This window comes from Arachis hypogaea, chromosome 9 (assembly GCF_003086295.3).
Source record: "Arachis hypogaea cultivar Tifrunner chromosome 9, arahy.Tifrunner.gnm2.J5K5, whole genome shotgun sequence".
Lineage (NCBI taxonomy): Eukaryota > Viridiplantae > Streptophyta > Magnoliopsida > Fabales > Fabaceae > Arachis > Arachis hypogaea.
In genome coordinates, this window is record NC_092044.1 from 30,895,982 (window position 1) to 30,915,116 (window position 19,135).

Here is a 19,135-nt window from a genome sequence, read left to right on the forward strand (position 1 = left end):
TTTTCATAATTTTTTTCATATTTTATTTTATATTTTTATTTAATAAAACTTGTATGTAAAAATATAGACTGCATAGTAAAAATTGTTAAAATATCTCTAATTTAATATTTATAATTTTATACATATAACATTTATAATTTTAAACGTATAATATTTATAATTAAGATGAATGATTTATTATTTTATTTTATAGGTCACAAACTAACCATTTTTTAATGTCTTTTTTTAGTAAATTGATCGATACTGATCAAATTTGAAATATTTAATTTTTTTTTATAAAATATGCTATAGTGATTTTGGGATATTATTAGGGTTAATGATATAAAAATTTGTAACTTTGTTTTGAAAGAAAGACAGTATAATTGTAGATGTAATAATTAAGAGTATAGACGAATAGTTTTTGATAAATTTGATTCACCTAAGATTTAAAATTTATTTTTTGTATACTTAAATAAAGAAAATAATTGTAGAAAAAATTAATTGTACCATTTAAGTTAGAAAATTAATTTATATTCTCTTATAAACTAAGTACGTAAGAGTATTATTAAGTGTGTATTTTTTTATTATTTATATTTTTTTCTACGTGGCATTACATAAATACATACAATTCTGGTGTTGTTTAATTGTCTAAGAATTTAACGTTTTATATAATAAAAGATTCTGTTAGAGAGATAATAGACTATTTTTACTAGGGATAATAAACATCTTTTTAAAAAATTAAACTAATTTTGAGGTTCACAAAAAATTGAACTATTGACCTTTCAAATCTAATACTCTAATACCTTGTTATGATACCATTCATCCCAAAAGTTTCAACTGATAAAAAAAATAATAATAATAATTATATCTCTAATATTTCATAAACTTCCATTGTGCATATTATTCTATTGGCTCTTCATACTTTTTCTATAATAAATCATCAAATTTATTATGTATGTACTAACCATATTATATCTCTACAACAAAAATAGATAACCCTATATATTATGTTACAATTGAAAACCGAAAGCTAGAAGCATGGCACAATATTCTAGAAGTTTTCTTTGTGAAAATCAAACTCAGTAGGGATTTTCCTTGTGAAATCTAGAGAAAGTCTCTTCAAATCCCCAACCAATGCATGCGTCTCACAGTAGAACACACCTGAAACCAGGGCAATAAATTTGAAATTATTAGACATTAGAAAAGCAACACTGCACGTACGATAATGATTTATTTCTTTTAATGTTTATTCTCTTAAATATGTCTTCTGTCGTCATATTTATAAAATTCATACATCAAAAAATTTAAAATATCGGTAATTGTTAAAATATTATTAAAACAAATTAGAGAATTATCATAATTTATTATTTTTAATTATTAATTTAATTTTTTTATCCAACAAGATATTTTAATGCACTTTTAAATATTGATGGCTAATTACTAATAAAAAATAATAAATTTTAATTGTTCTTAGTATTCTTCTATTATAAACAAGATTCTGAAAACCAATTCAAACTATCTGATCGAATCGTGAACTGGTAAAAAAAAAATGATTCGGTCAATAGTTATAACCGCCTAATATAAAAACCGTGATTGAACTAATGAATTGGCCAAAAACTGACTGGTCAAATCGAATTAAAATTCGGCCGATTTTTCCTTTTTTTTATGGAAACAACGTCATTTCGTCTTTTAGTTAAAAGAAAACATAATCCTAGCTCAGCACTGTCACTCTCTCACTACTCCATTTTCTTTCTTTCCTCTCGGTTTCGAGCCCCTCCCTCACTCCCTCGCTCTATCTAGCCACCGCCGAGTCAATGTCGTCGTTGCAACGTCTCGAAGCCGCCTTCCCACTATGGTTGTCTTCGTCATTGTTCGAAGTCGCCGTTGCAACTGCTTGAAGGAGCCTTCTCCACTACGGTCGTCTCTGCCACCGCTCGAAGCTGCCGTCCCCATGCAACTACTCGAAGTCGCCTTCCTTCGTCGCACAACCGCTGTCTCGCCGCACCGGCTCTGTTTCACCTATTCTCCAGTTCTGCCGCGTCCAGCCTTCCGATGCTCTCTCACTTCTGTTAATATGTGATTTTTCATTTTTCTTCTTTAATTATTGTTGTTTGGATTGTCAATGATGTCTTGAATCCTAATTCTGATATGCTGTGGTTCTATTGTCTTTAATTTTTTTTTTTAATTTTTAGTTTTTAGTTTTTACAATGATTTACTAGTTTTTTTTTTATTTTGTTAAGGTTAAGTTGTTAACTTTTTTCAGTTGTGTATCAATTTGTTGTCTTTGAGATTATTGGATTGCTATAATATTTTTCTTTTTTGCTGTTCTTTTTTTGTTTTAACTGTTTTAATTGTTGTTATGGTGGTTGATATGAGTTTATAATATTGATATTGTTAATTTGGTAATTTGATAAATTATTGTTGAAGTATTATTCTTTGACCATGTGATTGTTATGTTGCTGTAATTTTACTTAATTGTTGATTTGAATCATTATTTTGATCTAAATTTATGTTTTTAATCTTGTCAATTTGGTAATTTGATAAATTATTGTTGTGCATGTTACGATTGTTAGGTAGCTGTATTTTTGTTTAATTGTTAATTTGAACAATTATTTTAATTTTAGTTTATGTTTTTCATCTTGTTAATTTTATAATTTGATAAATTGTTGTTGATGTGTTGTTCTTGTATTTTACGTCCAATTATTAATTTTAATAATTTGAATAATTATTTTGATGAGTTCATATTTCTGAATTTGTTAATTTGATAAATTACTATTGTTATGGTGTTATTTTTTATCTTGTGATTATGAATTTGTATAATTGTGATTTTTAATTGTTGTGAGTTTGTATGTAGATGAAATTAACACTGTGATTAATGTAATACTTTTGATTTAGATGATATTTTAAAATTTATATTAGACTAATATAATTATATTTTAGTGTATTTATTTATATTTTATTTATTATTTTATTATAAAATAGTTATTCAGATAAAATTACAGTTAAATTGATTGAACCAATAAACATGTGCACCAATAACTAGAACAGTTTTAGATCAGTTTTTAGAATTTTGATTATAAATCAACAATGTTATATATATATATATATATATATATATAAATTCAGTTACCAAATTAATCATTTATATAAAATATATAAGAAAATATAAAATATATATTAAAATAAAATTTAATGATTGATTTTTGGTATATATATATATATATATATATATATATATATATATATATATATATATATATTTCTAATTTTATAATCAAAATGTGCCACATACATGTCATTTTTTTCATTGTAATTGGAATTAAATTTTTTCCTCTAAAATTAAGGAATTCTCCTCCCTTCCTTACTAATTTTACAACCAAAATGTGCCACATATCACTCCCTTATTATAATTGAAATTAAATTTTTCCTCTAAAATTAAAGAATTCTTGCCTCCTCCATACTAATTTTACAACCAAAATGTGTTGCATGTCACTCCCTCGTTGCAATTGAAATCAAATATTTTCCTCTAAAATTAAAGAGTTCTCCCCTCCTCCCTCATCTTTTATTTGTCTCTCTCATTCTTTCAACCACTCTATCTATTTTATACATCATTATTAATATTAATATCAATGATTAATTACTAATTTGACAATTAAAATGTACAACATGACATTATTTAATTGCATTAAAATTAAAATTAAAATATATCTATATTATTATTATTATATATTACTATCTAATTTAATAATCAAATGTGTCACATGACACTCTCTTATTAAAATTGAGCAAAAATATTTTTTTTCCAAAATTAACAAACTCTCTTCCTAATTCTCTCATCTACGTCTTTCCATTTTTCTATTTCTCTCTACCGTTGTTACTCTATATATAATTTATATTTTATATTAGTCATTTGACAAATCAAAATATGTCATCCCATATTTTTTTATTACAATTAAAATAATTTTTTTTCTAAAATTAACAAACTCTCACTCTCATTCTTCATCTTTATCTTTCTCTCTTTTCTTTCATTTTCTATTTTTTCTACCTTTCTGTTCTACAGAAAATAAAATTAACAAAATAATATAATTCAAATTATTATTATTATTATATAATTTTTAGTTTTTTATTTAGTTTTAAATTTTTACCATTTATCTTTCTAATATATATTTTTATTTCTCTTCTTTTAAATATTTATTACATATAATTTAGAGAGAATACTAATGTTATAATTAAAAGTTAGAATCAAGATTCAATTATTTTTAAAAAAAATTAGTTTTGAGTTAATTTTATAACTATCAGTATAATTTTTTTATACTAATATCTAATTATATTTTTATATACATAGAGAGAAAAATAATATTATTTTTAAATAACAAGTATGAAAATTAATTATTTTTATTTATGCAACAGACTTAACACCTAATTAAATATAAAAATATACACGTTAAATTGTTTCAAATTTTAGATAATGAATGTTAAAATTAATTATTAATTAAAATTTGACTTTTTCATATAAAATAATAACTAAAAATTTTATTATTTGATTTTTTATCTATAGATATTTCGGTCTTCTTAGTCAGATACTTTTGTCAACCTACGACTTTTTTTGGTAAAAGTATTTTATAAATCTTTTGTATCATGTATAATCTATACTGTCTGAATAAAGTGGACCGTAATTTTAAAAAATGTATATTCCCGTAAAAATACTATATATATATATATATATATATATATATATATATATATATATATATATATATATATATATATATATATATATATATATATATATTGTTAATTATAAATACTTACCAACTCTTGAATCTGGATGTTTGATTGCCGCATGTTTAAAGACATTACGCCAATTAGGTCTAGCAAAGTGTGTCTTAACTCTTGTCCCGGAAACTATATCAACTCCACTTTTTGCATGGTGAAGTGACTGAAGTATTGTGATCAAAGCCGATCTTGCATCTCCTTCTTCATACACACTCGTGCAATAGTTATGGAGCTCAATCACACCTTCCTTGTCTTTCTCCGCAACCTCGTTCAACACCCCTTTGAACCACTCGAACGAGCCCTGCTCGGAGTGACCCAATAGAAATAGGCTCGCTTGGTTGCAAAAGGCTTTTTTTTGTTGTTCTTCGTCTCGTTGTTGCTTGATGTTGTTGAGAACATCTTTTAGAATGCTAATTAATGGGGTGGCACCAATTCCTAGCCCTATAAGAAGCAGGACTTCGTAATTTTGGTAGTCTTGTGCTGGAGCTCCGTAGACTCTTGGCATCCTACAAATTGTTCACATGTTTTTTTGATAAAATTGTAGGCTATTATTGTTGACTTGTTCATGAAACAGTTATATGTACAATTAGAAATGAAAATAAAAATAGTTCGCTAGAAAGTAATTTTTTTTCAATTAACATCCACAATTTTCATCGACAATTTTTTTTAATTTTAAATTCTCCAAAAATAAAAGTTAAAAAATAATTTTACAGTAAAAAAAAATAGATAATATTAACTATTTAAAAATTAATCTTTATATTTTTTAAAATAAATATGGAATTTGATTTATTTTAAGATATTGATATATATGTTCTTATAAAATCTTGGGGGTATTGGTACCTTTATATTTTTTTATGTAGTTCACTATTTATCACAAATTTTACTAATTCAAGTTACTAATAAACTTTAAATGTATTTTGTGAAAAGAAAACTGTTAAAATTTTCGACTCAATCTCAAGTGTTGAGTATAAAATGTGTAGCCATACTCTTATACCTTGGTATGCTGTTGCCTTATAACATATCAGCTCGCAAGAGACCACTTTGATCATCACTCGGAAGTTGGCAAACCTGCATCATTCATGTGGGAAAAGTAGTAATAATTAAGCTTTAATTTGTTGATGAAATTTATGAAGGAATTGTCCAAACATAGAAGAACAGAAAAAGATCCTCTAGCAGCATGAGATAAAAAAGTGGAAAGTAATAAAGTAAGTGGTTAATCTTCATTGAATTTGTGATTTATATCGTGTGAGTTCCACTATCTGATTTAAGGGTAGTTAGGCCTTCACTTTCTCGCTTTAAAAAATTTTAATCGCAGAAGAACATATTAATTAATTGCTGTATGTGGTGGGCAAAATTTCACCTTGGCAAAAACGACCTTCAACTGTGATGTCCAGTCACCCAAAGTCCGAATGTGAATACTCAAGTAGTCATCTCCGGGAGCTGATGTAATAGAAAAGGGATGCCTACATAGAGAAAAAGAAACTTAAAATTAGGATGATAATATGTCCAACCATAAATTTCTATACATTTAGTTTAATTTATTTTCTAGAAAAGAAGTGCATTGAAACAATTTGTCTAAATAACGTAAGGTTACAAGAATATATAGGAACTTTCTAAGATGCGATGCATACCATTGAAATGGGGAAACATCTGAGCAATTAACATAAATATATTGGCCACTAGTGTACTTGAATCCTTGTGGCTTAGACATATGCAATGCCAACACATTTCCTGGGTAAACTGCAACCTGCCGATTTTTCAATATCGGTGATTTATATATGACGACATTAATTAATTAAATGATGATAGAGGAAGTGAAAATCTAATAAGTACCTTCAACATCCTCACAGATTTGTGTCCAGACCTGAAAAACCGAACTAACCTTTCGCATGCATATAGTATCATGGGAATAGCAAGATACATCCATGTCTGCACCATTGTTGAATTATGTAAATCATGTAGATTTCTTATATAATATTAAAATTTTTATGATTAAAATAAAAACTTAATTTTGATGCACTAAAAAAGTAAAATATTTTATACAACTATACAATTATATCTGTTTTTATAGATGATTATTCACATCGTCAATAAAAATAATAGTTATTTTTATGATGTGATTAAATATATGTTCCTAAAATTATTTTATACTCATAGTATATTAAAATTAAATTTTTAAAATAATTATAAATTAGAGTAAACATCTAAATTGTTCCTTAAAAAATTTTAGATCAAACTCTTTTATTCTAAATAATTTTTTTATTAATTTAAAGATTTTGGACACAGATTGGTCCTTCGCTAAAAAATCTTATTTGTCATGTAAAAATATTTATCAAAATCTAATTATTTTATAATAAAATTTGTTAAAAATTTATTTTTTTCAATATGCATATTAAAAATTTTATTAAAAGTGATAGAAGAACTAATCTATTTGATAAGTGTAACTTTTAGTGATATTTTAAATAATAAAAATTTATTAAAAATTAATATGTCATCTAAAATTCATTAGGGATTAATTTGAATATACAGACTATAGTTTATTATGATCAATCACGTACCGTTTTCTTGTACCACTTGTTGGTGCGGTAGAGAAAGTAGCCATGAATGATGAAGAGCATGTAGACAATAAATAACAAAGAGATGGTGCGAGTACCAAAAAGCATTGAAGCCAGTGAGCTTCTTGAGGGGCTTTGGTAGGTGGTTGAACCTGTTCCTACGGAACCAAGGCTGAGCAAGAACGAAGGCTATGGCCATGAGCACCACCATGACCACACCGGTCCAACCCTCCGTCCCTTTCACAAACCACCAATAGTTGTTGGGCCTCTTGTCCCCGAAGAACTGCTTCATGGGCTCGTATTCTGCGTCCGTTGCGTGTAATAGCCTTGGGAAGTCACACGTTAGATGAGAAATTGCGTGTAGCCCAACTCCTATTGCTACCCCAACTGCTATCACCTAATTTTAATAATTCAAGAACGGTAGGCCCATTGGAAAGAGTTGAGGCGCATACATAGATTTTCCATCAGTAAAAAAAAAAAAAAACATCAATACATTAGCTCTTGATTTTCATTCTTAGATTGAATTAAGTGTCTCTTAATTTATAGAGAAGATAATAGATGTATTGATTGCTTAACAAAACAGAATTTAAGTTTAGATAATAATTTTGTGTTTTAGAATTTATCTTCTTTAGATTTAGTTAGTATTTTTAGTAATGATGAAACAGAAACTATCTTATCCCGTTTAATTTGTATTTAAGTCTTTATTTCTTGAATTTTTATAACTCCATTTCAATACAAAAAAAAGTGTCTTTTAATTGCTAAAATACAAATAACACAATCAAGACCATAAAAAAATATTTGAAAAATAATAAAAAAGTAGTATAAAATTAGTTTATTTTATTTTTTTATTATTGTTAGAATAATTGAATAATATTAAATATAATTAATAAATTTATAATTATAGAAATTATAAATATTAAATAAAATAAAATAAGTTTAAATTATTTTATTTTTAACATTATTGCAATGTCACATACTTGAAAAAATAAATTAGATTTTTTGAAGTAGAATCAATCATACAATCAAAATTCAGAATAAATATTAGGTAATGACCATATATCGATATGACTTTTAATTATATTATATTTTTGTAATTATATTATATGTACACAAAAAATTAATTATTCTTATAAAATATATGTTAAAATATAAAATACATAACAAAAAAAAAGTTGAACAAATAATGAATAGAAAAATATATGGAATCAAGAAGTAATCAGGCAAAAAGTAAATAACTTAATTAATTTATAATTATCTTAATTAATTTTATTCATTTATATTATAAAATATTTATACTTAATTGGTTTTAATAGAAAATTTAATTTTGAATGGATACGTTGAGGTATTTTTGTTGGGTATCACGGTGAAAAGCCCACCGAACCTACTTTCGAGTCTTCATTTTCCCTCTCTCTCTTCATGGCGTTAGGCAAATCTTTGTTTTTAATTTAAACAGCGAAGAAGCATCAACCTCTTCCATCCAAGGCAAACTCACGACGTACCCTTACCGGTAAACACTCGTTTCTTAATGCCGTTAGCGGTGCTGCGATTCATCGTGGTTCTAATTCTTCCAGAAAATAGTGCAATAATTCACTATTCTTCTCATCAATTGTCTCCACACTATCAATCAAATCGTTCAACTTTTGTAACTTCCTCTTCGCAACACACCACCACGAGTCCCCCACCATCTATGCAACGCCGTCCAAGACGTCGTCGCTGGCCACCCTGCGGTCTTCTCCTCCTCCTATTTAGTTTTGATGATTCTTTTAACTAGTTTCTTATGTTTCTTTTCCTAAATTTTGGACAATTCTTTTTATTAGTTTTGGATGATTCTTTTTCCTATGTAATTTTGGATGATTTTTTTTCCTATGTTTTGTATGTTTTTTAGGATTTGAATGATTCTTTTTATTAGTTTTAGATGATTCTTTTTCATATGTTTTGTATGTTTTTTCTTAGGATTTGAGTTATTCTTTATCTTATGTTTTGGTGTGTTTTTTTTTTTGAATTTCGATTTTTTTTAAAAGAGAATTTAGGATTTGCATAATAAATGGTAAAAGGTGAATTAGAATAAGAAGAGATAATTAATAATCATTAATTTTATATCATTTAAAATATAAAATTTAAATAATCATTAATTAAGGATTATTAATTAATATAGAGTAAAATTCAAAACCGCTTGTTGGCTTGTTTTTTAAAATTCATATAAAATTTAAATAATTATTAATTAAAGATTATTTTATATTAATTAATATAAAATTCATACAATGTAATGATTGATTTAGTAATTAATCTTTAAGGTGCACAAAATATTTTTGGGATTAATCTCTACATACAAGTGTTTTGAGCTTACAAGCTTTACAAGTATGAAGAAAACGAAACCCACTAAATGCGCTGCTTATGTTACATGCCTTTTTAATAGACTTTTAAATCAATTCAAATCAATTAACGCGCAAATATATAACTTCCAATTTTTTCGATTTTCATGGTTTCTGAAATAAAGCTTTGAAATTGTTTTGAAGATAATGGAACTTCAGAAATACACCCAAACGATTATAGAAATACACCCAAACGGTTACAGAAAAGATTACAGAAATACACCCAAACAGTTACAGAAATACACTCAAAGAATTACAGAAATACACCCAAAGGATTTAAGAAATACACCCAAAACGTGGGAGAGACAGTATATTTCTTCTTAAAATCTTTTAATGTTTTGCTGGTTAAGGATGAGGCATGTGGCAGAGACAATCTAGAAAAAAAACCTAGAAGAATAGTAAAATAGTACCTTGAATAATGTTTCTTCGTTTTTTCTGGTGATTTTTTTATGGAGATTTGTATCTTTTCTTCTTAATTTCTTCTACTCTTCGCGAGGAGTTGGAACGTGTAACACCCTAATTAGCCTAAGCCTTACCTCGCGTCATAAAGCAAAGATTAATCAAGGGTTACGACAGTTCTAAGCTTATTTATATATTATATATAGAAGGAGTTGATAATATCTAGAAGCCCGATGAAGAATATACCTCAAAAATCGGATTTGAAAAGTGCAAAACGTACTAACGTAGCTACTAACTTAAAACTTAAGAACCAGGTATAGAATGACAAAACATCATAGTATAATAGGATAATATCATAAGACACTAGCCACGACTCGCGGAGTTTAAGCTGGCTAGCCATATACAGACCATGTATGTAACCAGACAGTAAAAATAGCTTATACAAATTTTGTTCTCTTAATACAAGCCTCTAGGCCAAGGTAAAATACAAAAGTGAGAGTCATATATATATAGTAAATCAAAAGACTCCAAAAGATAGTCCAGATCCTCCGCTCCTGTCACCAATCAGACAACTCACTGAGGTGGGTTGCGACCTGCATCTGAAAAACACAACAGAATATGGTATGAGAACCGGAGGTTCTCAGTATGGTAACAGTGCCCAATAATGTAGGATATAAGACCCCGGGACGCCAAAGGCAATCCTAGACTCCATATCCATCACAAGAATTCAAGCTTAAAGCATACTAAACCAAAATAGCATAATATGTAATTCCTCAGTACAACTTAAACCGTAATACTATAACAGGGTAATCTATCCTAGGAAAATTCTACTCTAATCAAACACCGCTGTCCCACAGCATTCACCATCCAATCCACCATGCGATCCCATCGCCACCGCCTTCCGAACCTCCTCAACTCCAGCAAAGCACAAGTATATACAATACAAGTAAAACAAAAGTAGAAGCATATACAGCAATTAATACAAGTAGCAATTAGACATATTTCACAGATAGGGAAAAACAATATCAAGTTGGCAAAGCATGCAAATAGGTAGAAAATGCATATGATGAATGCCTGCCCTACTGGCTGTGATATCACATTGTCGGTTCAACTGCCAACCCGACACATCTCCATAGAGATGTTGCCCTTCAAATTCATGGTGTGGGAACCCCCGAGATATAGTGCTCGGATTACTGTCCAGGGTTTTGCGCCTACACGCTCTGATGATCCGAAAGGATGCGAGCGGGATCTATTGCCTCTGACCTCGCATCTAAGCGCAAGAGGGACGAACCACCGCCCTTATGCCGCCGCCACTATCTCGACAGGCAGGATCCAACCTCGGCCTCTGCCGGGCGTATAATGTCATATAATCTCAATAAAAGGTGGTACAGTGGTTTTCAAAACATTTTTAGCACAAGATGGATCCATCGCTTTATCCAGAGTCCTCGACTCTTTTCAACCACTATTCTTTCATATTTCCATTCCTTGCTTTCGCATCTCATTCATTAACCATTCATCACACACTGTCAGACCTTCCCCCACACAACAGAAACCTAGAACTCCGTTTGCTAACCTTTTTCCTAATATCAGTGCCTACAACCCTTAAACCCTTTCCCAGGTTTGAGCACCCAAAAATATGCCCAAAAGTCTTAGAAAGGTGTTATAGAAGCTTACAACCTTGTTGGGGAGGTAGAATAGTTAAAAACAAAGCAAAATTTGAAAAACATAGCGTGTGCGTCCGCATAGGGGTGTGCGTGCGCACGCCGAGGAAATTTTTAAAAGGTGCGTACGCACACACCTGTGTACGGACAGGTACCAAAACACAAAAGGCATGTGCGCTCGCACAACCTGTGCCAGCGCCCCCAACAGATTGGCCTCCCCAACGTGTGCGTGCGCACAGGTCTGTGCGTACGCACAGGTTGCAATTCTCCCATTGGTGTGTGCGCGCAGAAGCCGTGCCAGCGCTGCAGGCAGATTACGTGCCTCTACGTGTGCGAATGCACAGGTTTGTGCGTGTGCACAAGTCACCATTTACGCAGAGTGTGCGTGCTTACAAGGCTATGCGTGCGCACGTACCAGAAAACTCAGAATTTTGTAACTTTGCAAAATTTCCAATTTTCAACACCAATTTTTGAATGATCATAACTTCCTCTACAAAATTCCAAATTTCACAATCTTTATACCGATTTAAAGGGTTTTCAAAGATCTTTAATTCTAAACAAATTTCAACCAATTTTGAAAACCGAGGCAAAAGTTATGATCAAACAAAGTTTATCAAAATTTCACTTTTACCCAAAATCACAATTTTCACAATTTTTTCATAAAACACAACCAAACCAACCCAAACCACTCCAAAACTCCAATTCTCATCAAATTCAACACTCTATGGCATATTACACCAAACATACCACATTTTTTCTTATCCACAATATCAATATCAATATATCTCATATATCCAACTTCATTAACACAATTTTCCAACTATATTACCAAATAAATCAACACCATTACCACATTTATCAACATAATCCATTACACAACATCACAAATCATTCATCCTCAACATATCACTATTAATCATCATTATCAACTCAAAATTCATCATTTCATCAATCATCATCATACAATTACACTCAATAACTCATCAACCATTCAAAATCCAATCCTATCCTATGGGTCACTAGTCTAAGTGTCCATGAATATTATATACTACATAGAAGAAACTGAAACCATACCTTGGCTGATTCGCAATATAAACCAAATGAGCTTTCAACCACAATCCAATCACCAATTTTGCTGCAATAAGCACCAACAAGCTCCAAACTTACAATAATCAAGCTATATACATATAAATCACCACAAAATTAACCTAGGGCTCAACATAAATCAAATTTCACAAGGGTTTAGTATCTCTTACCTTTCCCAACAGATTTGATGGCCAAAATTCAAGGTTAAGCAAGGATTAGAGCAAACCTAAACATCCAAAATCACAAAACCCATTTAACCCAAACCCTAACAAAACCCAAAAAATTTGGAGAGCAGAACAGGAAGGATTTCGAGCTTACCTCTAGAGTTTCTTGGGTGGGTTTTGTAGAGCTCTTTGCAAGGAACGTGTAGCCGCTAACGGCATTCAAATCAAAGTTCTCGAACTCAAGATATGAGCTTGGGAAGATGGAGGTGGTTAGGGTTTTCTTCTTCCTCTCCTCCCTCTCTCAAATCTGAAGTGAAAATGTTTATGGAGGCTAGGGTTCATTAAATGAACCTTTATATATGTTGGACTTGGGCCCAACTTGGGCCCGATTCAACCTGTTAGCATTTTTAGCCCGTTTGGCCCAACTTTGGGCCAAACCTTTAAAATTAACGCCCGATTTTCCATCTCTAATGTTTTTCTAAGGTTTTTGACTGTTTCTACTTTTTCTCGTGCAGCACCAAGCAGATTCAACTGCCAGTTTGCGATTTTTCACGATTTTCGTAGAAAATACATTTTCTGACTCGGAAGGACCCACTGAGTCCGAAAATGATGTTTAAAACATCAAATTCTCACTATAACTTTTCGGAATCAAATTTGGGCAATATAACCACTTAATTAACCTGTTTGATTGATTGCGGTTCTTACATTCTCCCCACCAAATAAGAAAGTTTACCCTCAAAATTTGAATTACCTGAGAAAAGCTCGGGATAATCCTTTCGCATCTCGGATTCCAATTCCCAAGTATGCTTTTCAACTCCTGCTCACCTCCAAGCAACTTTAAACAACTGAACTTCCTTTCTTCGCAGCTTTTTTACACTGGTGTCATCAATTCTCGTCGGTGTCACTTGGAAAGTCAAGTTTTCCCTCGACTCGATCGTCTCAGGTTCCAACACATGAGCCGTGTCTGACGTGTACTTATGAAGTTGTGACACGTGGAACACATCATGTAGGTTAGACAGGTGAGGTGGCAAAGCAACTTGATATGCCACTGGCCCAAATCGCTTTAGGATCTCAAATGGTCCTATATACCTCGAATTCAACTTCTTGATCTTAATTGCTCTTCCAATCCCAGTTGTTGGTGTAACTCGTAGAAACACATGCTCTCTCACTTCAAACTCCAACGGTTTTCTCCTCTGGTCCGCATAACTCTTCTGTTGACTCTGAGCAGTCAAAATCCTTTCTCGTACCTTCTTAATTTTCTCCGTAGTCTCTGCTATCACCTCTGGACCCAATACACTTACTTTGCCCGATTTATACCAACAAAGTGGAGACTGGCACTTCCATCCATATAGAGCCTCAAACAGAGCCATCCCAATGCCCGCCTGAAAGCTATTGTTGTACGCAAACTCCACCAATGGTATGTAGCGGTCCCAACTTCCGGGTTGATCCAAAACACACGCTCTTAGCATATCTTTCAACGTTTGAATAGTCCTTTCCGACTGTCCATTTGTTTGTGGATGATACGCCATGCTAAGACATAGCTTCGTACCGAAAGCTCTTTGGAAAGCTCCTCAAAATCTTGAAGTGAATCGGGGATCACGATCTGATACGATGCTTGATGGCACACCATGCAACCTTACTATCTCCTTTATATACAGCCTTGCTAACTCTTCCATGGAGCAGTTTACTCGAATAGGTAGAAAATGAGCAGATTTAGTTAAGCGGTCCATGACCACCCAAATCGCATCAAATCCTGACCTAGTCTTTGGTAAACCCGTCATAAAATCCATCGCTATTCCTTCCCACTTCCACTGAGGAATTTCAAGTGGTTGTAACATTCCCGATGGTTTCTGATGTTCTATCTTCACCTTTTGGTAAGTCAAACACTTGGATACTATTGTAGCTACGTCACCGTTTATCCCCGGCCACCAGAACATCTTCTTTAAGTCATAATACATCTTTGTGCTTCCGGGATGAATAGAAAACCCACTATTGTGAGCTTCTGATAAAAAACCCTGTCTTAAGCTCCCAACATCCGATATACAAATCCTTCTTTTATATCTCCACAACCCCTCGTTATCTTTGGTGAACTCTCCAAGTCTCTTCTCACCAACTGGTTGAAACAATTATTGAAGCTTTAGTTCATCTTGTCGACCCCTTTGAATTTCTGCCTTAAACGTATTTGAAATCTGTAACTGGTTCAAACAAGCTTTTCTGGCAACTCCACCGATATCCAGCTTAAGATCTATAAACTTATCTACTAATTCCTCTTCCTTGATTCTCATCCAAGCTATTGCCAAGGACTTCCGACTCAAAGCGTCTGCTACCACATTCGCCTTTCCGGGATGATAACTCAGTTCAAAGTCATAATCCTTTAGCAGCTCTATCCACCTCCTTTGACGCATATTTAGCTCTTTCTGATCAAAGATGTACTTAAGACTCTTATGATCAGAAAAGACGCTAAAACCTCACCCCGTACATGTGGTGTCTCCAAATCTTCAATGCAAACACAATCGCCGCTAATTCCAAGTCATGAGTCGGATAATTCACCTCGTGCGGTCTCAGCTGACATGTCACGTAAGCCACCACGTTCTGGTGTTGCATCAACACGCAACCCAAACCCTTCAGAGAAGCATCACAGTATACTTTGAACAGTTCATGCGGTTTCGAAAAGATCAAAACAGGTGCCAAAGTTAACTTTTCCTTCAAAGTTTGAAAACTCTCTTCACACTTGGACGTCTAAACAAAAGGCGTTTCTTTTCTTGTCAACTTCGTCATTGGTAGTGCAATCCTGAAAAATCCTTCAATGATTCTCCGGTAATATCTGGCCAAGCCCAAAAAGCTCCTAACTTCTGTCACAGTCGTCGATCTTTCCCATTCCATCACCACTTCTACCTTAGAGGGATCCACCGCAATGTCTCCCTTGCTCACCATGTGACCTAGGAATTTCACTTCCTTCTTCCAAAACTCGCACTTCAACAACTTAGCATACAATTTTTGTTCCTTTAGGATTTACAGCACAATCCTCAGGTGCTCCTTGGTGCACGAAATCACAATCACACTTTTGCAATTCCGCACAACTAACCAGCAAGTGCACTGGGTCGTCTAAGTAATACCTTACGTGAGTAAGGGTCGATCCCACGGAGATTGTCGGCTTGAAGCAATCTATGGTTATCTTGTAAACCTTAGTCAGGAGATTAATAATGAAGAGAGTTTTGTTTGTAAAAAGTAAAAGAACATGAAATGAATAATACTTGTTATGCAGTAATGGAGAACAGGTTGAGGTTTTGGAGATGCTCTGTCTTCTGAATCTCTGCTTTCCTACTGTTGTTTTCTTCACGCACGCAAGGCTCCTTCTATGGCAAGCTGTATGTTGGTGGATCACCGTTGTCAATGGCTACCATTTGTCCTCTCAGTAAAAATGGTCCAACTACGGGTTCCGTAGGGCTAATCATCTGTCGGTTCTCACTCGTGTTGGAATAGGATCCATTGATCCTTTTGCACACTGTCACTGCGCCCAACATTTGTGAGTTTGAAGCTCGTCACAGTCACCCATTCCCAGATCCTACTCGGAATACCACAGACAAGGTTTAGACTTTCCAAATTTCAAGAGTGCTGCCAATTGATTCTAGCTTATACCACGAAGACTCTGGTTTCACGGATTTGAACACTCTGTTGTCAGGAGAGGCAATCAAACGTGTGAACCAGAAACCTAAGAGATACACACTCAATATAAGGTAGAACAGAAGTGGTTGTCATGCACGCGTTCATAAGTTGAGAATGGTGATGAGTGTCACGGATCATCACATTCATCATGTAGAAGTGCGAATGAATATCTTAGAATAGAAACAAGCGTGATTGAATAGAAAATAGAAATAATTGCATTAATCCATCGAGACATAGCAGAGCTCCTCACCCCCAACCATGTAGTTTAGAGACTCATGCCGTAGAAGATACAAACTCAGATGTAAAATGTCATGAGGTACAAAATGAATCTCTAAAAGTAATTTTTATACTACACTAGTAACCTAGGTTTACATAAAATGGGTAAACTAAGATAGATAGTGCAGAAATTCACTTCCAGGGCCCACTTGGTGTGTGTTTGGGCTGAGCATTGAAGCTTTCACGTGCATAGACTATTCCTGGCATTAAATGCCAGCTTTGGTGCCAGTTTAGGCATTTAACTCTAACTTTTATGCCAATTCTGGCGTTTAACGCCAAAAAAGGGTAAAAAACTGGCATTTAAATGCCAGTTTGCGCTATCAAATCTCGGGCAAAGTATGGACTATTATAAATTTCTGGAAATCCCAAGATGTCTACTTTCCAATGCAATTGAGAGTGCACCAATTGGGCTTCTGTAGCTCCAGAAAATCCATTTGCGTGCAGGAGGGTCAGAATCCAACAACATCTGCAGTCCTTTTTAAGTCTCTGAATCAGATTTTTGCTTAGGTCCGTCAATTTCAGCCAGAAAATACCTGAAATCATAGAAAAACACACAAACTCATAGTAAAGTCCAGAAAAGTGTTTTTTTCATAAAAACTAATAAAAATATATTAAAAAGTAACTAAAGCATACTAAAAACTACATGAAAATACCACCAAAAAGCGTATAAAATATTCGCTCATCACAAAACCAAACTTAAACTGTTGCTTGTCCTCAAGAAACTAGATAAATAAAATAGGATAAAAAGAGGATTAAGTTGCAATAGAATCCCAGTGTTTTAAGTGAATCTCAAATTCTAATCAGATGAGCGGGACTAGTAGCTTTTTGCTTCTGAATAGTTTTGGCATCTCACTTTATCCTTTGAAGTTCAGAATGATTAGCATCCATAGGAACTCAGAATTCAGATAGTGTTATTGATCCTCTTAGTTTAATATGTTGATTCTTGAACATAGCTACTTTATGAGTCTTGGCTGTGACCCTAAGCATCTTATTTTTCAGTAATACTACAGGATACATAAATGTTACAGACACATAATTGGGTGAACCTTTCAGATTGTGACTCAGCTTTGCTAGAGGCCCCAGTTAGAGGTGCCCAGAGTTCTTAGGCACACTCTTTTGCATTGGATCACGACTTTAACCACTTAGTCTCAAGCGTTTCACTTGGACCTTCATGACACAAGCACATGGTTAGGGACAGCTTGATTTAGCCGCTTAGACCAGGATTTTATTCCTTTGGGCCCTCCTATCCATTAATGCTCAAAGCCTTGGATCCTTTTTACCCTTGCCTTTTGGTTTAAAGGGCTATTGACTTTTTCTGCTTGCTTTTTCTTTATTTTTCATTTTTTTTGCAAGCTTTGTATTTTTCACTGCTTTTTCTTGCTTCAAGAATTAATTTTATGATTTTTTAGATTATCAATAACATTTCTCTTTCTTTTCATCATTCTTTCAAGAGCCAACAATTTTAACAATCATAAACTTCACTATAAAAAATATGCACTGTTCAAGCATTCATTCAGAAGACAAAAATTGTTGCCACCACAAATAAATAATTTGAATTCTTCTCTTAAAAACTCGAAATAATTGCATCTTTACTAAAAAAATTTACTATTTTATTCATGTTTAATGATGATGAGAAAAATAAATTATAGCTTACTTGGAGATAAAAATAAAAATAAAAATAAAGACCCTAATTACTAATATTCATGTAATTCTTAAAATAGGTTTCTAATAAAAGTTATTATAGATTTAAGATTAGGACTCAACAACCTTTATTTTGGGAGATAGGTGCTCCTTCAATCTGTGGGGTGTCTGGTCCCTCAAGGGAGAGATTCTGGCACTTCAGCTCCTGTAGCTCACACCCTTGGTTTTCTTGTTCCTTAAGCAGTTTGCAAAGCATGCTGTTTTAATTTTGCTGCTCTTCTTTAAGTTGATCCATAGCTTCTTGCAGCTTGGTGACAGATGCTTCTAGGCGGGCCTAGTAGTCAATTTGAGGGATTTCTGGGAGGAACTCCTTCGCCCTCCTCTTGATGGAGTTGTCGTGTACTTGTTGTCTCTCCATTAACTTTTTAGTGATTGGATGCTCGACTGAGCTGAACTCATCCACTCCCATTTTTATCCCAGCATCTTTACATAGTAGAGAGATTAAGCTTGGGTAAGACAATTTGGCTTCAGTGGAGTTCTTATTTGCAATTGTGTAAATC

At 32.5% G+C, this 19,135-nt stretch overlaps 1 pseudogene; it reads right to left on the bottom strand.

The window, feature by feature from the left end:
* Window positions 1-1,030: 1,030 nt before the first annotated feature.
* Window positions 1,031-7,703, bottom strand: LOC112709062 (respiratory burst oxidase homolog protein B-like; annotated as a pseudogene).
* Window positions 7,704-19,135: the final 11,432 nt, after the last annotated feature.